The sequence below is a fragment of the Lactuca virosa genome, chromosome 5 (genome assembly GCF_052849685.1).
Source record: "Lactuca virosa cultivar CGN04683 chromosome 5, Lactuca_virosa_CGN04683_v6, whole genome shotgun sequence".
In the NCBI taxonomy this organism is placed as follows: domain Eukaryota; kingdom Viridiplantae; phylum Streptophyta; class Magnoliopsida; order Asterales; family Asteraceae; genus Lactuca; species Lactuca virosa.
In genome coordinates, this window is record NC_136430.1 from 396,529,666 (window position 1) to 396,537,599 (window position 7,934).

The 7,934-nt window shown below is 28.5% G+C and overlaps 2 long non-coding RNA genes across 6 annotated transcripts; both read left to right on the plus strand.

The window, feature by feature from the left end:
- Nucleotides 1–2,024: 2,024 nt before the first annotated feature.
- On the plus strand, nucleotides 2,025–4,087 carry LOC145110894 (uncharacterized). Of its 5 annotated transcripts, none has more exons than XR_013710103.1 (5): nucleotides 2,025–2,131; nucleotides 2,298–2,466; nucleotides 2,561–2,645; nucleotides 2,925–3,620; nucleotides 3,737–4,087. It is a non-coding gene; the product is annotated as an uncharacterized LOC145110894 (long non-coding RNA). The 5 variants fall into 5 exon arrangements; XR_013710106.1 differs by having other exon boundaries at nucleotides 2,051–2,466; nucleotides 2,925–3,115; nucleotides 3,197–3,620; XR_013710104.1 differs by having other exon boundaries at nucleotides 2,051–2,466; nucleotides 2,925–3,115; nucleotides 3,210–3,620.
- Nucleotides 4,088–7,021: 2,934 nt separating this feature from the next.
- On the plus strand, nucleotides 7,022–7,461 carry LOC145114951 (uncharacterized). The gene is made up of 3 exons (XR_013711352.1): nucleotides 7,022–7,136; nucleotides 7,218–7,291; nucleotides 7,376–7,461. It is a non-coding gene; the product is annotated as an uncharacterized LOC145114951 (long non-coding RNA).
- The last annotated feature ends 473 nt before the right edge of the window (nucleotides 7,462–7,934 follow it).

A 7,934-nucleotide genomic window follows, 5' to 3' on the forward strand; every position in this document is an offset into this window, starting at 1 on the left:
ATTACATAGTATTACATGGTATATCACATGTGAATATTACATAGTATATTCACTTATGAATATTACACAGTATATTCACATATGAATATTACAAGGTGTTTTCAGAAATATATATAATTTTTATATGTTATTCACATATGAATAACATACATATTTGCATATTTGTTTTTTGTTTCAATAATCATATACTGATTCAGGTGAGAAAACATATTCATATATGAATATAACGTGGTAATTTAGTTTATGCATTTCATCAAAAAGTTGGAGTGCATACAAGTTAACTTTCTTAAAAATGTTAAAAACATGATAGTTTGACTATTTAAATCTTACAAAATAGTAGATTGATAGAGAATTATATGAAATTTTTCAAAAAAAAAATGATTTGATCTTTTTCTATCCTTAATTTTGAAGTTTTATTTGATGATCGATGTTGAATGAATGATATGAAGTTGATTTTTTGTTGATAATCGATGATGTTGATCTAATGACGCTGGTAGTATAATTAATCGTACATGTTGAAGATCTGATCGTATTTAAGCATAATTGAAGGTTGGATTAAAAGAACCAGAAACAAATTTTTGTTGTCAACTGTTGAATGGTGTTGATAAACGTGTTATTGACGAAGATCGATGATTGATTAACACTGGATGACGTTGATGATGTTTTAATTGAAGAAATTTGGATAATTGTTGAAGGTTGGAGGAGAAATTTAGACGATGAAGGATCGATTAGGAATGAGTTTGAACTGTACGTATTTGAGATTGAAGGTTATTATCATATTTACAAGTTTACCACCGTGTCTTTTTATGCTTAGATAAAATGATTGGCTGAGAATGATTCCCTCATTCTCAACCTTTTTTTTCTCAATTGAACCCTCCTCTCTCTCTCTCTCTCTCTATATATATATATATATATATATATATATATATATATATATATATATATATATATATATATATATATATATATATATATTTGTTCACAACGAGACTAACACACTAAACCTTTGATTGTATCAAAATAATACAATAATTAAAGTAAATTATCAGTAACCGTAAATCCAAATAGTCAGTTGTATGCACTAAAAATTACTGTGTCATACAAGCAAATTACTAAGGCTTGGCGGAATAGGTTCGGCACCCTCATCGACCATGCCTACGTGGCTCCGTAAACACAACATTTTCTACCTTAAAGTTAGAGTGATAAATACAACATTTACTCTTAAGCTTTATAAAAATTAACATTTGAGTTATTTTTTATTTTATATTTAATACCCTTTATTAATTCAAATAAACTTCTTTTATATATGTTTATTATTATACCCAAAAATATAATTTTATTTTATAAAGTTTATAAAATATAATCAACATTTTTTAAAATTAAATTTTTTTAAAAAATTAATATGGCAAGCGTGGCAATTCACACCCTCTAAATGACAAAATTTTTGAAGCTTTGTGGTAAATCATATGTGACGTCAATGTAAACTGTGACAAGCGTGAGATCACTCCCTATTATAACAAAAACATTAACCACGAAACAATGTTAGATCTACATTTGGTAGATTATGAAAAACCCTTAATATAAATCAAACATAAGTAATTGCATCATACAATGGTTATTTTCATATCTATGGAAATTATTGCGCCTATCAATTTAAGTGATTCAATGACGATTTATGTACATATTTCCAAAGAGAACACAAATAGTGGGCTGAAAATTCATGAACAAATTTCTTTATCATTTTGAAACAAAACCTTTTATATATATATATATATATATATATATATATATATATATATATATATATATATATATATATATATATATATATATATATATATATATATATATATATATATATATATATATATACCTCTTTAATAAAAGAAACCTTTTTTTTGCCATGTGCGTATATATATATATATATATATATATACCTCTTTAATAAAAGAAACCTTTTTTTTGCCATGTGGCGTCTTATTCACCCAAAAAATTTCAAAGTGAACTTCCGAATTTGCCCTCTCCTTAACTCTACATTCCGTTTTCCCGTTACTTCTTGGCATTCAGGAATCAAGAACGATAAATCAGGGTGCTCCTCACTGAAAATCTCGACTAAATTAACATTATTAAGGTAATCCATTCCACATTTATCGAAACTCAAATCACCCAACTATACTTGAGCATTGAAAATCAAATCACCCAAACTCCATTATTTACACTCAAATTTTTTCCGTTCATAGAAACCTAATCCCAATTTATCTTTTTCATTTTTCAAAACCATGATCGCACATGATCAGAGACAGAAATGCAAGAAATCACACACATATTTTCTTCCTCTTTCTCTCGATCTCTCGAACACCTGGATAGGAAGTTCTTCATCTCCGTCTTCCTCGGAGCTTTTTATTCAAACCCTAATTAACCGAGGCTGGTGCTTACGAGACATCGATCACCTTCAATTCAATCGAGGTATGATTCTCATTTGATTTCTCCCAACTTTCATCGATCATAAACTACTAGAAAATAGTGGATTCTTATGTCCATGGTGTTTAATTCGTTACAGCACTCGGTTCAATTGGGATTGTTTCTTCCAAGAAGAGAAAAGTAAAATTTCTTCAGTCAATTAGTGGCATTGTCAAACCATCAAGGTATTAATCTTTCTTCTGTTACGATTTTGATTCCTCATTTTGCCTTTTCGTCGTGTTCATGATCTTAAAGTAAGTCGTTTCTTTGGTTTTATTCTTTTTTTTCGAAAAACTTCAACTCAAACCACCTATTTTTTAGAGTTTTCCCTTTTATTGCTGCAGGTTCGTAGCATATTGTTTTTACTGGGTCCTCTTTTTTTTTTACCATTTAGGTCATGACATAGATCACAGTCTTTAGTCTTGATTTGTTAATGTAGTTGTTTGTTTGATGATGTCTGACAGGTATCTAATGAACGTTCCAAGAGGATCACGATGTTATGGAAAAGGGGTTAAAGCATAAACTTACATCCTTTTGGTCTTATTTTTGGTTTGGGTTTTTAGAGATTATGTTTTGGGATTTCCTATAATTGAGGATCAATGTTTGCGTTTCATGCTTCAGTATGAGATGATGTCAAACCCATTGTCATCGTTTGGTATAATTTTCCTTTATAATGTCATCTAAAAGAGTTCTATTGAGTTTATGCTCGATCAAATGTAGCAAGTTTTACATGTAGGTCATCATTGCAGATGGAATGGCAGGGTATGCTATGTATCACTCGGACAAGTCAAAATTACTATAGGTATGGATGTCTTTTTTTCAAGATTTGAGCACACAACTTGGTTTATTTGCAAATAAACTCCCATATAATCACGTTGTCTCATGATTATCTTGAAAAATGTGAAGTAGGTGGGAGGGAAGACCCACCATCTAGCTTCCCGTTCAAAATTGGTTTATGTTGAATCTTTGTATTTAGAAGGAATCATCTAAGTAGGTGAGTGTGGGTGTGATTGGAATGAAACTTTTTTTCTTTATATTTTTTCGTAATACAATATCATACTTTACAAGTGTTTTTGCCAAAATAAGTGCTACTGAGGTGTTACACTGTGGTTGATAATCATATGCAAGAATATCATCACATCACAAAAAGAAGAAAAAAGGTTAGAAAGTTTCATCCCTATAAAATTTCATAATGAGATGATGATCATATCTTATTTTCTCATTGATGTGACTTTTTTCTTGAAATAATATTTAGCCTGATTACTTAACTTAACAGGTTTGTCGGTGCATGTAGGATGCTTCTACACCAATGTAAGAGGGGTCTGATGTGATTATGGATGATATTCATTTTTTGTAGTTTGATCTTAAAGAGGGATCCTCTCTACTACTGTGAATTAGTGACAAATATCTTAGTTTCTAATTCTGTTAAAAAAATGTACAACAACTCACCAAAAGAGGACAAGAAACTCATCCTTTAAAAAAATCAAAAGGCAAGAATAGAGGTTTGCCATGAGGCAAGGAGTGGTAGTCTTTAATTAGTTTTTAATACAATAGGAAATTTTCATATAGGTATAAATGTGTTACTTCTTGTGTTAATAAAATATAATCCATTAGTTTTGGGAAAAAATGGCTTTTTAATTATTCCTCTATTAGAGCACAATAATCTGATACATTTTTAGGGTGATTAAGGGTGGGGGTTATATATGTATTCGTTTTTGCTAATATATATTTCGTTAAAACTAAGTTATCAAGCATGAACTTGCTTTTCATTCTATAATTTATGTGTTGTTTTTTGTTTTGGAAACAAACATAAACTAAGGGAAGCTCAAAGTGTGATAATATAAAGTATACAACATTAGAACGTATCAAAATTCAAGCCTAGAGCCAATACACAAATGATTATCTGAAGTTAGTAAACATGTAATTTCAATATAAAAATCTAAATAAAACTTATATTTTATTCGTTTAGTAAAATTTTATAAAGATTTTATCCGTGGTTTCCACGGGTTGTAACCTAGTATATATATATATATATATATATATATATATATATATATATATATATATATATATATATATATGCGAATCAATAAAACAACTAGGGGGTTTTATTTTTAAATTCTTCAACACAAGTCTCAAACATCGTTTAAAACAAAGGAATCAATAAAATACAAATAATTAAGTGAATAGTTGGAGGCTTGGAGCCAATTTTGTTCCAGAATTACTTTACATCAATCCCAAATGGGTAAGTCCGCAGTTTATAAAAAACACAAAATTCAATTTCCTTTTCTTTGTGTGATTGCACTTATAGATTGATGCAATAAATGCTTAATACTATCGTGTAATATTAATTAAATCATCATCAAAAGTGCACCGGTTCTTATTCTTCATGTCAATTTCAAAGTACAAAGTTTTCAATCATTTCATTTATCATATAAATCCAAACATGCACATAAGTGATGAACAAGCTTCTATGGAAACAAACAATACAATGCGTTTTTTTTCATTGGATGTAGGATTCTATTTTCAATTGTTTTCAAATTTGTTCCGTGATAAGTGATAAACATTTATCAAACAAAACTTACGTTTATGGAATAATAATTAATCAAGACAATGAAATTAAGACATAGTCTAAAATCAATTTATGCATAAACATAAATAACCCTAAATCAATTGTAGAACACTTACTTGAATTATTAAATCAAAATGACAATCTCATATTATGATTTTTTCCACTTCCGCTTCATTGAGTTCTTGATGAATGGACTTTGTTCCCACACATGATGTGTTATTTTTAAGGAAACTATGAAAGTTATGAAAGTAAAGGAAAATGATTGCTGAGTTTCCTTCTTTTTAAGTGTGATAAATTCTTATAATTACACCTTATAAAATTTAGTCTCTTAATATATATATATATATATATATATATATATATATATATATATATATATATATATATATATATATATATATATATATATATATATATATATATATAACCACGGTTATAAATTTAATTAAATTTTCATATTAAAAAATCAAAATTATTAATTAATTATTTTAAATAAATTAGTACTTACGAGATATTTTTTTAATTGTTAAAATTATAATCGTTGATTTAAATATATACGTAAAGTGATCACCTTATAATCTATATTAATTTTATTTTATTTTTCAATCTAATGTTATTAATTTAATATAATTAGAGTAAGAAATTTTAAATTTTGAAATTTAAAGTGAAAAATCAATTATTAATGTAATATAACTAAAGTGGAAAATTTAAAATTTAAAATTTGAAATTTGAAATGGATAATTAATAGGTTGACAAGTGGCATGACAAGTGATATATAACATGAATGAGGAGTTCTAATTGTATGACACTTGTCAATAGGAGATTAAACCTATTCTTTTATTAGAATATATATATATATATATATATATATATATATATATATATATATATATATATATATATATATATATATATATATATGGGATAATCTTATAAAAATCCAACATATTTTCATCAAAGTTTTAAAAAAAACCACTATATTATTTTTTTGTACGTTAAAACTCTTATATTTTTTAAAATGTATCATTTAAGGCATCGAACTCGATAAATCCTAGATAGCCAAAAATGTTATGTAATCGATTCTTAATGTTTCTATTGTTACAATTCATTAGATTAAAAAAAAATTAAAAATCAGAGGATTTAAATGCACTAAAAAAATAATATAATGGTTTTTTTTAATCATTTCATTAAAATAAATTAGGTTTTTCTGAAGTCAGAAAACCTTAAATAATAATTTCAAAAAATATAAGGGTTTTAGTATACTAAAAAATAATATAATGGTTTTTTTAAGCATTCCATAAAAATACATTGGTTTTTTCCAAGATTTTCCATATATATATATATATATATATATATATATATATATATATATATATATATATATATATATATATAGAGAGAGAGAGAGAGAGAGAGAGCGCTAGATTCATCTATTCTAACTAGTTATTGTGTGGATGTAAGGATTAATATGGACCAATCAATTTAAAAACATGGATAAGGGTATAATTGTAATCTTAGCTAGTATTTAATTTTGGTAATTAATTAATTAAATCATTAATCCTTTAATTCGATAATTTTGTTTAATGATTTCAAACCCTAAGCCACTATAAGAAAGCGTCGTCTAAAATCCAAGCCCCAAAAGGCTTTCACCTTCTTTAGTAGCCGACCAAACAAATCAGCGATCCTCCACCGCTGCCTGGTGTGATGGATCAATGTTACTGCTGCCATTGGAACTCCTTGCTGCCACCGTATCTGCTATGAACACCACCGTCATCGTCATTCTCCCCACAAAGAGCATTATTGTCTTCTTCATCAAATAATATCACCATAAGTATCATCTTCATCAGCCATCATCCATTCCGCCTCTTTCTCTAAAAACCATCGTCCACAACTCCAAAATTGAAACCGAAGAACATAATTATATTCAGAGATGGTATAAGCGAATCGCAATTTAATCAAGTACTCAACATCGAGCCTAATCAAATCATTGAAGCGTGTAAGTTCTTGGATGAACAATAGGATCCGAAGTTTTTGGTGATTGTGGCACAAAAGCGACATCACACCAAGTTCTTCCAAGCCAATTCAGAAGCCAATGTCCCACCAGGTTGCCGATTCAGCCGATTCTTATAAATTATGATTTAGAAGAACAAAAAAATCAAATCTTTTTTGTGTTCTTCTGTTACAGGGACAATCGTTGATAATAAAGTCTGTCATCCAAAGAACAACGACTTCTATTTATGCGCTCAAAATGGAAAAATTGTGAGTATCGTGAACTTTAACGCATTTTGTAGAAATTATTTTCAGTAAAAAAAAGTTTTGAATCGATTATGTTTTGGATTTTAGGGGACTACACGACCCACACATTACCATGTGCTTCTAGATCAGATTGAGTTTTCTGCTGATGAGTTACAAGAGCTTGTTCATTCGCTATCCTATGTCTAAGTTGATGAAAAATTACTTTTTTTAAATATAAGGGCAAAATTAGTGATTGATTTGGGGATTTTGGGTGTTGCAGTTACCAAAGGAACACAAGTGCTATCTCTGCAGGTAATATGCTAAAAAAAGACATTTGTTTCGATGCATGTGTTTACTGATTAGTCCTAAATATTAAGAATTTGATGATGTTTAATTGATTGAGTGTCCAGTTGCTCCGATCCGCTATGCCCACTTAGCAGCAGGACAGGTGGCACAGTTTGTGAAGTTTGATGACATGTCAGACACTGCGTCTAGTCAAAGTGGTGGTAATGCAGGTGGTTTCACCCAGTTACCCAAGCTTCACGATAAGGTATCCAGTTCAATGTTCTTCTGATAACAGAGATGGTGTAAGCGAACCTTATCATTCCTTCATCTTTGTTTTTAATATATTTTCATGATAACATAATAAGAAGCATAAGGACGGAGG